Below are 17,187 nucleotides of genomic sequence, written 5' to 3' on the forward strand. Positions count from 1 at the left end.
CATTTTCACCAGCATATGCGATTTGTTCTCTTACTCGCTCCCATAGCTGGGGAGATCCAGTCTTAATGATGTCATAATTGAACATTTTTCATACATTTATTGGCCATTAGCATTTGATCTTTTGTTATCTTTATGTTCACTTCATTAGTCCATTTATTAATTTGGTTCTTCGACTTCTTATTGTTTAGTTGGTGTGTGTGTGTGTGTGAGTGTGTGTTTGCGTGTGTGTGTGTGTGCGTGTGCGTGTGCGTGTGCGTGTGTGTGTGTGTGTGTGTGTGTGTGTGTGTGTTATTCCAGATACTAACCCTTCAGATATACAGCTAGCAAAGATCTTCTCCAATTCTATAGTCCATCTCTTTACTTACTTAACTGTTTCCCAGTGTGCAGAAGCTTTCTAATTTCATGAGATACCCATTGGCAGTCTCTGGCATTATTTCCTACATGACTGGAGTCATATTCAGAGTGTGCCTATATCTTGAAGTGTCTTTTCATATCTTTTTCCTAACAGTTTCAGAGTTTTTAGTCTTACATGAAGGCCTTTGATCAATTTGGAGTTGATTTTTATACAGGCGAGAATTAGGAGCCTACTTACAGTCACCTACCTATGGATTTATGGCTTTCCTGGAACCATTTATTGAAGAAGCTGCCTATCCTCCAGTGTGTCTTTGTAAAAAAAAAAAAAAAAAAAAAAAAAAAATCACAAGGCTGTAGCTGTGTAGATTTGTTTCTGAATCCCTTATTCTATTTAATTGGCCCACAGCTAATTTTGCACCCTCACCATGCTAGACGTGTTACTGTGTCTCTATAGCATAACTTCAAACCGAGTTTGGTGATGTGTCTGACATCATTCTTTTTCCTCAGGATCAGTTTGGCTATCCAGTTTCTTTGGGCTTCTGTAAAATTTTTAGATCATTTTTCCATTTTATGACAAATGACATTGGGACTTGGCTGGGTACTGCAATGCATGTATAGATTGCTTTTGGAACAGCAGCCACTTCACAGTCCTAATTGTTCCAATCCACGTGCCTGGGAGGTCGTTCCATCTTTCTGTGTTTTTAACTTTCTTTCTTTGATGTTTCACAGTTTTCATTGTAGGGGGTTTTCACTTCCTTGTTAGGTGTATTCCAAGGTATTTTTTAGGCAATTGTACATAGGAGTCCATCTCTGATTTCTGAAAAGCATGTCTGTCACCAGTATACAGGAGAGGTGCTGATTTCTGTATCCTGATTCTGTATCCTGTTGTATTGCAGAAACAGATCTATGAGTGTTCTGATCTAGTCTCTATGGTTGTTTATGTATAGAATTATACCTTCTGCTTTATTCTCTAAGGTTGTTTATGTATAGAATTATACCTTCTGGTGTAGTCTCTATGTTCATTTATGTATAGAATTATACTTCTATGAATAGAGATGTTTTGCCTTCTTCCTTTATGATTTGCAATCCTTTTATTCACTTCACTTGTCTACATGCTCCAGCCAAGACTTCCACAACTACATTAAGACTGGAGAAAGTGGAAACCATGAACTTTTTTCTGATTTTGGTCAAGATGCTTTGAGTTCCCCCACTTAGTATAATAAAGGCTATAGGTTTGCCATATACAGCTTTTATTATGTTGAGCTCTGCACTTTCTATTTCTTGTGTCTTTGGGGATTTTATCATGAAAAGATATTGGATTTTGTCAGAAAGTTTTTTCGGCGTTGAAGAAGCTGCCCTTTCTCCAGTGTATTTTTGGTATCTTTGCAAAGATGACCACATGATTTCTGTCCTTGAGTCTGTTTGTGTGATGTATTACATTGATTTTTATATGTTGAACCATCTATGCATTTCTGGAATGGAGCAAATGTAATCATTGTGAGTGATTTTTAATGTATACTTGAATTCAATTTGCAAGTATTTTATTAAGAAGTTTTACATCTATTTTCATCAGGGAGACTGGTCTATAATTTATTGTCTCCCCCCTCTCTCTCCCTCTCCCTTCATCTCTCTTTTTTACTTTATTTGGCTTTGGTCTGTGGCAATACCGACTTTGTGAGAGAATTTGTCAGAATTCCTTCCTTTTCTGTGTTGTGAAATAGTTTGAAAAGCATCATTAGTTATTCACTGAGGGTTAGGTAGAATTCAGAGTGAATTCATCAGGGTCTGGAGGGTTTTTAGTCACTGCTTCAATTTCATTCCTTGTGATAGATCTAGATAAATTGTTTATCTCATATTAGTTCAATTTGAGTCAGTCATATGCATCTAGAAAGTAATTCATTTCCTTTTATATTCTCCAACTTAGTGGAATATAAGTCTCCAAGTCATGCCCCAATGATTTTCTGAATTTCATTGATATCTATCATAATATACCTCTTTTCACTCCAATTTTATTAATTTGAGTCTCTTATCTTTTGTTTGATTAATTTGGCTAAGAGTTTTTCAATTTTACTTATACTTTCAAAAAACCAACTCTTTTTTCATTGATTCTTGTATGTATTATTTCCAGTTCAGTAATTCCTATATTAATCTTTATTATTTCTTTCCTTCTACTGATTTAAGATTTGTTTGGCTTGTTGCTGTCTAACTGAATCCTAAGATGCTAAGCAATTTATTTTGGATCTCTATAATACTTTGAATTTGATTTAATTTGAAAATAATTCCAAACATTCATACAATGTATTATGACTACCCCATTGCCTTCTTTAGCCCCATCCTATTCATGATGACCCCTTACTTTCATGTCCCGTATGTACCTTCATCTGTGAGTGTGCAGGTCTGTGCAAGTAGCCACCACTGCTGAGTATTCATGATTGTCACACCATAACCAGAAGACAGCGTTTCATGGCATTCCCTCCCAGCCACTGCCTCTTAGGTGCTTTTACCTCCTCTTCTGTGATGTTCCCTGGGCCTTGGACAGGGTGATATAGATATGTCATTCAGGAATGAGCACTCAACTCAGTGATCACTTTGACCAGTCGACAGTTTCTACATTGAACCATTGCTCACTTTGAAAAGCTTCTTATAGCAAGGCTGAGAGCAGTACTAGTCTAAGGGTATAAACATAACTATTTGAATGGCAGTTTGGCTACACATTCTTTTAGCAAAATATCAGTAGTAAGTTCCCCTCTAGGTCCTATGATTTCCCCAACCATAGGCTTTTGACCAGATATACAGTACCAAGTACGTATTGCCTCCTGGAGAGTGAACCTCAAATGCAACCAGAAAGCAGTTGGTTATAACCCACCTCCTCAGACAGACATGCCACTCTTGCACCAATGGGCACATCCCGTCTGGCAGGTCAGAGTTATAGCACACAGTCTACAGCTAGGTAAAAATATTTGTTTATGACTTCTTTCCCCTAGCAGCCTGCATCACATCCTCCAGAACTACTCAGTGGGAAGGAAGCTTCTGGTTCTGTCCTAGCAGTATGGTCTTACCATCTGGTTAAGCAAGAGCAATAGAAAAGGCCTCTCTTGTTTTGGGAGTCCCTGGAGGCTCCCTCTCTCTTATTTTTTTTAATGTAGACATTTACAGCTATGAACTTTCTCTTAGGACTGCTTTCATTGTATTCCATAATGAATAGAAGGCTTTGCTATGTTGTATTTATTTTAATTATATTCTGGAACTTCTTATTTCCTTCTCAATTTCTATAGCTGGAGGTTTTTCTCTCCGGGTCCCACCAAGCCCTGGCAGTCCAAAAGCCCACTTATAAAATAAATACACAGACACTTATATTATTTAAACTGTTTGGCCTAATGGCTCAGGCTTCTAGTTATCTAGTTCTTACATCTTAAATTAATCCATTTCTATAAATCTCTACCTTGCCACATGGCTCGTGGCTTACCGTGATCTTCACATGCTGCTTGTCATGGCGGTGGCTGGCAGTGTCTCCTCCCACCTTCCTGTTCTCTCAATACTCCTCTCTGTTAGTCCCGCCTATACTTCTTGCCTGGCCACTGGCCAATCAGTGTTTTATTTATTGACTAATCAGAGCATTTGACATACAGACCATCCGACAGCAAATTTCTTTGATCACTCATTCATTATTCAATAGTATGTCCAATCTCCACAATTTTGTGTATTCTGAATTTTTCAGTTTGTCTCTGTTTCAGTATTTCTATTGAATTTCATTTCTGTATTCAGTACTGATTTCATTACTTCACACAGTTGTTTGTGTTCTCTCAGAATTTCCTTAGGGGTTTACTTTTGCTTTCTTTTATTTCTTTGAACACAGTTATAAACTTTTTTGAGTTCTTTGGGATTTTCATTGAACTTATTCTTGTTGGAGATCATTACTGGGGGAATTAGTCATTTTGGAGGAGTCATGTTGCCTAGTGTTTTGTGTTTCCTCATTTGCATGTCAAGACTTGTCCATCTAGGGTTATGTTGTCTAATCACCCTTATTCCTTCAGTAGAAGTGTTTGCAATCTTCAAGAAGGGCTGAGTTCTCAGTATGGTTCAGGTGCTGTTTTTCTCTCTAGACTGATATTCAGGGCAGCAGACTTAGCTCCCCAAATTCCCCTAAGAGTAAAATACTGTCTGAAAAAAAATCACTATTGAAGAATGCCACTAAAATATACAGCAATGGTCAAATAGCAAACACATACTCTTCAAATTCCAGTCATTATGGGAAGCAAAGGGACACAGTGTATACTAAGACAATAGGTTCTGTGGATGTGGAAAAAGAGCAAGGCCAGTTATTAGTATTTAGGTGATGGAGAAAACAGTAAAAGGGGGAAAAGCAAATATAAGTGGTGGGCAGTAAAGACAGGGAGGTGAGTGAGGCAGTTTTGACTAAAGGTGGAATGGAAGAGAGGTAAGGAAATTCAATAGACTAATGCATCAGGTCTCAGGAGGCAGAGACAGAGATGCTCTATACCAGGTATCTTGGTTAGGGTTTCTATTGCTGTGAAGAGACACCATGATCACAGCAACTCTTACAAGGACAACATTTAATTGGGGTGGCTCACTTACAGTTTCACAGGTTTAGCCTATTATCATCATGGTGGGGAGCATGGCGGCATGTAGGCAGACACGGTGCTGAAGCTGAGAGTCCTACATCTTGCAGGCAGCAACCTACTGGGTGATATCCTGAGCATAGGAAACTTCAAAGTCAGCCCCCACAGTGACATACTTCCTCCAACAAGGCCACACCTCCTAATAGTGCCACTTCCTATGAGATTATGGGGTTATTTACATTCAAACTACCACATCAGGTTGCCTTATGTTCTTCAGAATGTCCACCAAAAGGAAGCTGAAAAAGGAAAGAATAGAGAGAAAAGGAGTGGGGAGAGAGAGAAGTGAGCAGGACAGACCTTGTCTGCTAAACTGACACCGGGTATTAAGGGAAGGGGTAGATGGGAAGGTCAGAGGTGGGTGGGGGTGCAGAGTCTGAATGCAGCATCACCTGATTGCTTGCTGCAGTCTCCTCTCTCAACATCCCTCCCAGGCTTCCAGATGTCTGCCACTTCTCTGTGCTGTTACTTCAAGGGTCAGGTCACAGATGGTGGTCACACTTTTGAGCAGTCCTTCCGGAGTCCAGTTGCTAATGTCCCCAGCTGTGTGCCACTTGGAACTGTGTCTGTGATCTCCTGCAGACTCCTGCAGGCTCGAACCAGGTCTCCACCTCACGGTGGAGTGCCACACAGGTCTGATCCAGGTTCTCCCCCCATAAACTGTCTACCATCCAAGTTTCAGCACATAATCCAGTGACCCTCACTCTGAACTTCCTGAGAGTATGACTCATGGAGGGTCTGGGCCCACAAAGCTGCTGATGCTCACAGCTGGGGTCTTTTAAAAATGAACTCTTGCTGCTTTCTCTGGTTGAACACAGCAGACAGAGCCTTCCTGGAGTCTCTCCACCACTTTTATCTCTCTCCCACTTCCTGCTCCTATTCTCTGTCTTGAAAATGTCTGTTACTGAGGTGACCAAGTTCTCATGTTCTGAAATCATCTTAAGTGTGGCTTCAGTCCCTCACTCTCACTGGGGTCTAAGAAGCTCCCAGACCTGCCAATCTCTCTATGACCATCTCTTTTTCTTGTTAAGACTTTAAAGTTTCCCGTTTCACTTTACTATTGTACTACAGAGTGTTGGCCATCACTCACCTGATAGCTGTTATCCAGCTTCCCTTGCTGTCTTCCAGGAGATTCTAGCAGACCATGTCTGTGTGTTGTCGGCCATCTTGGATCCAAATAATTCTTTTAAAAAATACTTATGAATGCTCTTTGTGGAGTAATGTGTAGACAAAATTCGAAAGAGTCTTAGTAAAGAAGAAACACAGAGCCAAATACAGGGGTAATAGCCAAAGAGATCAGAGAATTAGTGAAGGGCCACTGACTACCGTTTAGCTTACCACCAAGCCGTAATTTCCCACATGAGAGCTTCTCCCTATCTAACCTGCACTTTTATTGCTTTACTGTTCTGCTTTCTCATTGGCTCTAAGCCCAGCCACGTGACTTCCTCATCAGTGCCTGTCTATACAGACCTCCAGGTCTCTATGGTTGGTACTAGGATTAAAGGCTCATGTCACCACGCTTGGCTATGTCCTTGACCACAAAGAGACTCTGCCTGCCATGTGATCGGATTAAGGGCGTGGGCTACCACCGCCTGACTTCTGTTCCTGGCTCGCTATGACCTCTGATCTCCAAGCAAACTTTATTTATTAACATACAAATAAGAATCACATTTCAGCACAATTAAAATATCACCACAGTAATGAGCAGTATGGAGATACCTAAGTCTCTTGTCAGAGTTTGAATATCTAACTCATTTCCCCACCACTGTTACTAAAAGCATTTGGGACCAAATGCTTTTCTCTTCCTTGAGAAAACAAAGAGAAACACATTTGTTTACATTAACTTTTCATCATTCAATATCTGAGGTTGAAAGTTTAATGATAACAAATATTGGCAGATAAATAGTGGACAGTTATTCCATTGATTTCTAGAGCCAGTTGAGAACTTCACTGCAGGTCTTATCCTGAAACCCAGTTCATCACAGTGTTTGGCTGGATCACTAAACACAAGGAGCTTAGAGGTCACTGAAAAACTGGGTCAATTCTTTCATCTGCAGTGGTCTAAGATGTGCTTTAGTGGGGAATCAAGATTGTACCCTGGGCGATGAGTGAAACAGACCATCTGAGATCCAAACTGAAGCCATGATGCTCCCTTGAAGTTATCTCAGTAGACATCTGTCCAGAGTGAGCATGATACAAGGCTTGGTGAAACATAAGAATAAATATCATTTTCCAAAATGGAAGTCAGTCTGGTCCCATAAACCCGTAGCTTCCTTTCCTCTTTTTTTTTTTTTTTTTTTTTTTTTTTTTTTTGGTTTTTTGAGACAGGGTTTCTCTGTGTAGCTTTGCGCCTTTCCTGGGACTCACTTGGTAGTCCAGGCTGGCCTCGAACTCACAGAGATCCGCCTGGCTCTGCCTCCCGAGTGCTGGGATTAAAGGCGTGCGCCACCACCGCCCGGCGCTTCCTTTCCTCTTAAGTAAGCAAGGGAACTAAGATGGGTCTTCTTGGCATGAGCTCTTGAGAACCTTAGTGTCATCAGTTGTCTGACAGGAAGGTTCCATTGTCGGCAACTTTGGGAAAGTTGAAGGCTGAAACTCCTCCAACATTTGTAGGTACATTGTCTGTAATGACTCCAAGAAGCTGAGACTCACTGTTAAAGAAACCTACTGGCTCAGTTTCACCTTCAGTGTCTGAAAATTAGTCTAGCATGGAACAACCCCGTCAAGTAATGTCAGCAAGGCTTGTCCTATAGCACACGCTTAGTGAGTTTCTCTCTACCTTGATTCTTATTCAGATTGGTAACTTCAAAGTATCCCTGGTCTGGACTCAAATTCTTGGGGCTCCACAGAACAGAGAAGGCATCCAAGGCTGGGAAGGAAGCTCAAATTCCTACTCTCTGAGCTCTGAGCCACACGCCATTTACTCTACAACTAACGGTGTTTCTCTTGGAAGTCACTGCCCTGCTTTGAGACTCATTCTCCCCAAGTGTAAAATGAGTGAGTGAGCTGCATGAACCTTGGCTCTGCCATTGCATGAAATATCTTCCTGTGAGGGAGGCTTGCTTCAGAACTTGGCCTTACCACTGCCTGAGGCTGATGAGTGACAGGCACCACAGCTAATCCTCCATAAATAGATGTTCCATAGCTCAAGTCTCAGGATGAATTTATAGCTGGGACTGACATTTAGTAACTTTCAAACAAGACCAATTTGACCTCTAAGAAGAAAATAGCTTTTGCCATCTTTAAACCGTTATATTACACATTGCAAGGCGGTAGTAGTATATATTTTATTTGAGAAACATAGAGCTCTCGTTTTTACTTTAGCTGTAATACTTTAAATATTTATAGCTAATTAATACTTGGTGAAACTTTCTCAGGACAGGAAAACATCTAAAAAATGTCAGTGGACCTGAGAGTTACAATCGGAGTCACTGGGGCTAATAATGAGTGAGTCTTTACCTGAAAATCTTCTGTTTCTGTTTCTTTTTTACTATCTCCAAAAGGCCTTTGTATATGATTAGTACATTTCTTGACTAGTATATGGGAGTCATTCAATCATCATAAGAGTTTGGTAAGTGGCTGGAGCATTTGGTATCCATCATTTTCTTAAACTCTACATGGTAGCAAATGACTATTATTGCAGTTGAGCTAAAAGTGAGTCTAAGGCTGTAGAGGCTGGGGAGCCAAGAGTAGAATGCAAATCCAACTTAGCTGTCCGAGAGAACATAATTCTCAGGGAAGAAGATCTACTATTGCCTGCATATTGCTGTGCCTCCTTGTGTTTGCTAATTTTCTCATTCTTATTAACTAAGACCTGACATGAAGCAGGTATTTAGAAAGAAAAAGGTGTATTGGAGCTGAAGAGATGAAGAGTACTAGCTGATCTTCCAAAGAACCTGGGTTCAATTCCTAGAACATGGCAGCTAACAACCATTTATAACTCAAGTTCCATGGAGTTCTGACCCTGTTTTCTGGTCTCCGCAGGCACTGCACATACATAGTGCACAGACATAAATGCAGGCAAAACACATGTATACATAAATTTAAAAAATTCGAAGACAAGCTTTATAAAAAAGGAAAAGGAACACTTCTAGTGTTCACCATGGCTCACAGTTCTAGTGTTCACCATGGCTCACAGTTCTAGTATTTATCATGGCTCACAGTTTTAGTGTTCACCATGGCTCATAGTTCTAGTGTTCGTCATGGCTCACAGTTCTAGTCTTCATCACAGCTCACACAGTTCTAGTGTCCATCATGGCTCACAGTTCTAGTGTTCATCATGGCTCACAGTTCTAGTGTTCATCATGGCTCATAGTTCTAGTGTTCATCATGGCTCATAGTTCTAGTGTTCACCATGGCTCACAGTTCTAGTATTCATCATGGCTCACAGTTCTAGTGTTCATCATGGCTCATAGTTCTAGTGTTCATCATGGCTCACAGTTCTAGTGTTCATCATGGCTCATAGTTCTAGTGTTCACCATGGCTCATAGTTCTAGTGTCCATCATGGCTCACAGTTATAGTGTTCACCATGGCTCACAGTTCTAGTGTCCATCATGGCTCACAGTTCTAGTGTTCATCACGGCTCACAGCTCTAGTGTTCATCATGGCTCACAGTTCTAGTGTCCATTATGGCTCACAGTTCTAGTGTTCATCATGGCTCATAGTTCTAGTGTTCATCATGGCTCATAGTTCTAGTGTTCACCATGGCTCACAGTTCTAGTGTTCACCATGGCTCATAGTTCTAGTGTTCGTCATGGCTCACAGTTATAGTGTTCATCACGGCTCACACAGTTCTAGCGTTCATCACGGCTCACAGTTATAGTGTTCATCACGGCTCACACAGTTCTAGCGTTCATCACAGCTCACACGGTTCTAGTGGATACAGCCTCTTACAGCAGAGAGGATAGGTGACAGGAGTGAGGAGCAACTGGCCATACTGTGTCCACAGTCAGAAAAGAGCGAGCTATGACTGCCAGTGGTCAGCTTTCTTTCTCTTTTTTTTATTTAGTCTGGAACCCTAGCCCATGCCTTGGTGCCACCCACACTCAGGGTAGACCTTCCCTGGTTAATTTAAACCTTTCTGAAACACTTTCATAGACACATCCAAATGTATGTTTCCATAGTGATTCTAGATCCATCAAGGAAATGGTGAAAATTTACTATCACACTCCAAGCTCATATTTTGAAACCCTAACCCTTAATGGGATATCAGGAAACGGGGTTTTGAGAGGTAGTTGAATTTAGATGAGCTAGTGAGAGTGCTGGGTCCTCGGGACAAGATTACAGTATTTAGAAGAAGAAAGAGCCTGGAAACTATTTGCTCTGTTATGTAAGGACACAGTGGGAAGATGGCCACCTGTAAACCAGGAGGAGGCTCTTGACCAGCATTGGACCCACTGACAGATCCTAGACTCCTACCTCTTGAACTAGCAGAAATACATTTCTATTGTTTGAGCCACTGAGTCTATAGTGTCTCAGAATAGTAAGCCATGTTGACTAAGACAGTACTTAACTTCCCAAGGAAAGTACCTATTGAGAAAAGGCAACAGGAAGAAGCTATGAGGCTGAATCACCATAGACACGTGCTAATCTAAAATGAGGAGCTAAAGCAAATCCTGGAACCCTGCTCAGTATGAACCATTCTTCTGCTTCTTAGAACAAATAGCAACAATAGCAAACAAAATCAAGAAAACAAAAACCCTTCTCACATGCAGGGATAGGTAACTCTATACTGATGCCCTATTTCCAGAGGCAAAATACATCCTCAGAATACAAAGTCCTTCCTCTTACCCCACCTCAACTCACTTGATTGGTTTTCTCTTTCTCTAGACTCCCAAATGGGAAGGATCATGGAATCTCATGCCCTTTGTCACTTTACTGCTGCTACCCATGGGCCCAGATCAGGATCCTGAGCAGACAGTATTATTGGCAAGGGCTGCTTTACTTGCACGGAGTCTCTTTGGATCTTTGATCATATCCAATCCGTCTAAGGCATTCCACCCATCCAAAGCCAATACCTGCATCTCAGTGTCGAGGCAAAGATCCACCCACGTGGGTTAAAAGTCAGCATTTTTCACAGCCGCTGTGTTTCAGAGTCCTTGTGGTACTCTGAATGTAACTGGCCCCATTAGCTCATAGGAACTGGCACTATTAGGAGGTGTGGCATTGTTGGAGGAAGTGTGTCACTGTCGGGGTGGGCTTTGAGTCTTCTTTGCTCAAGCTACGTTCAGTGTTACACTCAGACTCCTTCCTGTTGCCTGAAGATCAAGATCTCTCTTCACAGCAATAGAAACCTTAAGACAATCTTCCCACCACTGAATGCACTGACAATTGAAGCTATCTGGGGGAAAGGCTTGGGGTAAAAGGACATTTGGAGGTCAGTCATCCTCTGGATGCAGTCTAATCAGACCAAAGACTGCCTAATGGTCAGCTTCAGAGTTTCCACAAAAGGAGCAAAAATACAGCTGACACAGAACTTCAGTGGCACGGTAACAGCATGTAATACCACATGTGTAAGGGCCATCTGGTAGCTGTAGATTCTGATTAGGCCAAATTCAGTGAACTTGACTGTCCCACTACTTTTCACTAGAACATTCTTTGGGTTCAGGTCTCAGTAAATGATGCAATTCATGTGAAAGAAATTCACATCAGATCCTCAGTGATCTCAAGTGGTGGGGTGCCTTATCCAGATATGTCCATAGGTCCTGGTCTATATGTTCAAACACTAGGGTCACCTTGATCTCTCAGTCACATTGGAAAGTGGCACAGACCTCCACCAGCTGGACAATACTGGACAATACTCAAAAACCTCCAGGCTCCTCAGCAAGGCTACTGAATGAACTGTGCTGATGGGAAGGCCTCTTCCAGGCTTCTGTCATTGAGGAATGTCACAGTCATTATGGTCACAAAGTAGCTACTCTAGGGAATCATAATCCTTGTACCCTGTCCCGTAAGCACTTACAGAAACTTCAGCTACTGGATCATATGGAGAGAGAGCTGTTTAGGCATTGGGGAATGCCTTTGCCACTGGCCAAGAGATGCAGGGTAGAAGGTACCCCTGGCTTGGTCCTGATATGAGTGAGACACAGGCTGCTAGAATAGTCCCTTCACCTGGACTCCAGCATATGACTAGCCACCACAGAGGTAGGCAAACCTAGAAGGGATTTTTTTTTAACTTTTTTTTTTTGACAATCTGGGGTCTAATCAAGTGCTCTGTGCATGACAAGCAAGTGTGCCCCACCACTGAGCTACAGCCTCAGGTGTACGTGACAGGCAAGTGTGCCCCACCACTGAGCTACGGCCTCAGGTGTGCATGACAAGCAAGTGTGCCCCACCACTGAGCTACAGCCTCAGGTGTGTGTGACAGGCAAGTGTGCCCCACCACTGAGCTATAGCCTCAGGCCTGCCTTTTTTTTTTAAATTTTGAAACATTGCACTTGTTTGTACATGTGTGTCTGTATATAAGCACACCTGTGTACCATGATGACTTGAAGGAGTCAGTTTTCTCCTTCTACTATCTGACTCCTGGGGGTCGAGGTCAGGGGGTCAGGCTGGGCTAGAGTGTGCCTTTACTCACTGGACCATCTTGCCAGCTCTGTGCTAGATAAATGGTATGTTTACCTCCACTCCTCTCTCATCCAGATAAGACAGTGTCTTTCCCAGAGCCAAAACGCAGTCTCAAAGCCAGAGAGTACTGCATGGAGACATGGCTATAACCCAGCATCTCATCTCCACCAAGATGTGTCCCTCAAAAGGCTGGGTCACTGTCTTTTATTAGTGCACTGACCACACTATTGAACCCACCTACAATGCTTTCCTCTATCTCCAAAACCAACCCCTATCTAAATACTTCCTAGAGGTCACACCCAAACCTACATGTACTATTCTGTATTCCATATGATCGTGGCTTTCAACTGTGGCCTCAAGTTCAGTAGTGTTTGGGTTTTGTTGTTTTTTTGTTTTGATTTGTTTATTTCTGAGACAGGTTTCCCTTCGTAGCTCAAGCTGGCCTTGAACCCTTGCCTCAGCCTCTTTGAGTGCTAAGATGAATGTACCAACCAGGCCCAAGCAGCAATCTATCTTTGACAATGTTCTAATCGGCTCTGATATGTGCCCTGGCTTGGGACTTTAAGAAGTTACTTCTCTCCAAACTCACCCTGACTGTACAAATCCTCTTCACTTGCCATATTCATATGGTCACTGTTACTGGCAGATTTGGCAAAAACCTAGGTGCTACCTAGTGCTAGGACTTTCTCACATCACCTCCTTCCTTCTTCCTTCCTTCATCCCTCCTCCTCCTTCTGTGTCACAGTTTTAATTTAGACCAGTCAGGATTTCTCACCTGGATTACCAATGTGGCTTCCCAGCCGGTATCTCTGAATCCAGGCTTCCTGTCTATTCCTGTCTATCAGCTGTGAGAATTATCTACCTAAAATGCTAATTGTGTCCCTCTTGTGCTTCTCAGAGTTCCTGCCACATCTCTGCTACAGCTAATCTGGTACCTCACAAGCAATGGGCACGTGCAGGGCAACCTTGGAAGGTAGCATCAAACCTTCAACAGTCAGAGCCCAGAGCCACTTGGGGTGTCTCATGAAGAGAGAGTGAGGAGAGCTGGCCTTTTTCTGGATCTGTCTGCCAGGCCACATGGCTTTTAACTCCCTCTAGCTACCATCCTAGCTTAAGGGTTTATTAGGCTCTTAAACTCAGGGATATATTGTTATGGTCTGAGAGTTATCTATTCCCCAAATCAATAGCTTGAAATCCGGTTCACTTTGAGATGATTTGGAGATGGGAAGTTAAGGTCTTCACACCTAGGATCAGTGCTCAAGCTGGAGAGGCCTGAGAGGGTCTTTGCCTTGTGACATTACATAAAAAGATGGCCCTCTATTAATCAGGGACAGGCCTCCAGCAGCCACTGAATCTGCTGGCAGCTTGATGGTAGACAGCCCAGCCCTCAAAAGTATGAGAAATACATTTGTTTACAAGCTACCCAGTCTGGGGTAATTGGTTGCAGCAGGCCAAAAGAGCCAAGGCAGAACCCCAGTGGTCAAAGGTCTCATCACAGGGGTCGGATTGCCTACCTGTCTGGGGGTATCTTAGTTACTTCTCTACTGCTGTGATAGAACACCATGACCAAGGCAATTTATGAAAGAGATCATTTAATCTGGGGCTTACAGTTTCAGAGGGCCATGACCTCTGGAGCATGAAGTATGAAAACAGGAAGGTAGGCATACTGCTGGAGCAGTAGCTCAGAGCTCACATCTTGAGGCACAACCCTGAGGCAGGGAGCTAATTGGGAATGGTGTGGACTCTTGAAACCTTAAAGCCCACTCCCCAGTAACACACCTCCTCAACAAGGTCGTACCTCCTGATCCTTCCCAAACAGTTCTAATAATTGGACACCAAGCATTGAAACTAATGAGCCTATGGGAGTCATTCTCATTCACACCACCATGGGGGTGGCCTGGCTCTGCAAAGATGCCAACTTGGTTAAGTCCGCCAGCTTTGTGCTTTGGATTTCAGCCTTAGGAAGAGAGTTGTACCTGCCCGTAAGGATGCTCAGGGAATGTTTCTGTTCTCATCTCTCTCTGTCTCACGTGGAGAATAGAGCATGGCAGCCACCACAATGACAGAACACTTGCAACAGTCAGAAAGCCATTCTGGCCAGAGCCCTCTTGAGTCATGGGACAAGAGCACACAGGCTGAGGGCCTGACTGTGGAGCTCAGTGCTGTAAATAGCAGCCGCCTTTGGCTATACAGCAGCATGGCCACCCTCTAACACAGAGCAAGCAGGGCACAGAGGAGAGAGGCAAGGGGATGGGAGGGTGCTGGTCTGCGTCAGGAGTGGGACAACCAAGCTGGGGTGAAGGCAGTGTGGGGAGGCTCAGCAGGCAGAGGAAAATACCAGCACATTGCGTTGTAAGTGGCTTCCTTCCGAGGGAGGGCAGTGCCCCGCCTCCAAGGCACAAAGAGCCTTGAGGGTAGGTGTCCGAAGCTATGACTAATGAGGCTCATAGTAGCTGACTGCCCTAAGCCAAGGAGAATCAATCACCATTCATCTGAGATTTAAAACTCAGATCCTACTTTTGAGAGTACACTACCAATCATTACGTTTAAGTTGATTCTAGCTGCCTTTGTTAATCACATACTTGTATTATGCTCTGTGTTTATGTTCAAAGTATTTCAGCAGTGTTTAAAACCCTCCCAGTCCTGTAGGAGCAGTTCTAAAATATATATATTAGTAAGTCAATGATTTATTTATTTATGGCATCTCACTACCTAGACCAGGGTGGCTTCAAACCCTTGATCCTCCTGCCCCAGCTTTCCCAGTGCTGGGAATACAGTCATGAGCCACCACACTCAGCAAAGTGAGAGACTTGGAAAATGGAAGCAGAACCAAAACAAGTCAAGAGCTGAGTCTCCCAAACCTTTAGTTTTACAAACTAGACCACGGAGCATTGTGTCCCCCAGATACATAGGTTCTAGTCTTAGCTCCCAGGAACTAAGATTATGATTGTATTTGGAAATTGGCTTGTTAAAGGTATAATTGGTTAAGATGAAGTCAGGCTGGCATAGGGTGGGCCTTAACCTAGTGTGGTTTCTGCTCTTGCAAGAAGAGAGACTCGGAGTGAACACCACGTAGAAACCTGGAAAAGCTGAGGGGACACCACAGATGGCCAGCAGGTCTCAGAAGCCAGAAGGAAGAAAGGAAGGGAGCCTGGCCTCGCTAACGCCCTCATTTTAGCTTTTATTCTCCAGAACTCTGAAGTAATACATTTCTGTGTGGTCAACCCACTCTGAGGCAGTTTGCTACAGCACTTCAAGGGACTGAATGTCCAGGTGACTTGTCCCATCTCCCCAGCTTCTATTGGTGGTCTGGACATCTGTTCTAAGAGGCTCCCTGCCTTGACTGCGTTGGTTTCCACTGGGTTGCATGTAGGACTGAAGCTGTGCATCTGTAGCTCAGCACATAGAGCTTGCTCTTCGGTGTAGGCTTGAGCAAAGGGATGGATCGCTAAGAATGTTAGGGATTCACCATGGCTACGTCCACTCTTGACCTTTAGCCCTTCCGTGTTGAACTGCTTCCTCACTAAGTAGGTATGTGAATGTGCAACTTGAGAAAGCAGGGCAGTAGTAAACGGGCCTGGAGGACGTTGGGGAACCTGAGGTGGTTGGCCACACTGCTCTGGCCTCAGTGATACCTGTTACCTCTGGGAGACGTCAGCTGCACACTTGACCTTTGCCGTTTGGGGTGCTGTATTGTTTAGTTGTGGTACTGGGTATTGGACCTCAGGCCTTGGACACACTAGGCAAGCACTACACCAGCTATATCCAGCCCTGTTTTTATTTTTTAGATAAATTTATCTTATTATGTGTAGGTGTGTGTGTGTGTGTGTGTGTGTGTGTGTGTGTGTGTGTTTGTGCGAGTACGTGCAAGTGAGTGCAGGTGCCCATAGAAGTCAGAGGCTCTGGATGACCTTGTCTTATTTTTAAAAGTTATGTGTATGTGTGTGTGTGTGTGTGTGTGTGTGTGTGTGTGTGTGTGTTTGTATGCTGGTATGTGCAAGTGAGTGCAGGTGCCCGTAGAGGTCAGAGGCATTGGATGGCCTTGGAGATGGCATTATAGGCAGTAGAGAGCTGCCTGACATGGGGGCTGGGAACCAAACTAGTTTTTGGAAGAAATAGTGTGTGCTCTTACCTGCTGAGGCATCTTTCCAGCCTGTTTTTACTTTTTATTTTGATACAGGTTCTATTAAATTGTCAAAGCTGGCCTTGAATTTTCTATGTAGTTCAGGTTAGTTTTGAACTTTCAATTCTCCTGCCGCAGTCTCCTTGGATTACAAGTCTGTGTCAAAGGTTTGGTTTCTCTGGTGACTTTTTTTTTTTTTTTTTTTTTTTTTTTTTTTTTTTTTTTGGTTTTTTGAGACAGGGTTTCTCTGTGTAGCTTTGCACCTTTCCTGGAACTCACTTGGTAGCCCAGGCTGGCCTCGAACTCACAGAGATCTGCCTGGCTCTGCCTCCCGAGTGCTGGGATTAAAGGCGTGCGCCAGCACCGCCCGGCTCTCTGGTGACTTTTTAAAAAGACCAGTTATAGACTTTCCTTACTGCTTTCCCTACAAAACTAATCCTTGTAATTGAAAATGAGAGTCACTTCAACGTTGTGGCCACATTTGAGTTTATGGAAGCTGTAGTCCA

General features: G+C 43.2%; 1 pseudogene; it reads right to left on the minus strand.

The window, feature by feature from the left end:
- Positions 1–11,369: 11,369 nt before the first annotated feature.
- LOC131907723 (cyclin-dependent kinase 4-like) lies at positions 11,370–16,702 on the minus strand (annotated as a pseudogene).
- Between the last annotated feature and the right edge of the window lie 485 nt (positions 16,703–17,187).

The sequence above is a fragment of the Peromyscus eremicus genome, chromosome 4 (assembly GCF_949786415.1).
Source record: "Peromyscus eremicus chromosome 4, PerEre_H2_v1, whole genome shotgun sequence".
In the NCBI taxonomy this organism is placed as follows: Eukaryota; Metazoa; Chordata; class Mammalia; order Rodentia; family Cricetidae; genus Peromyscus; species Peromyscus eremicus.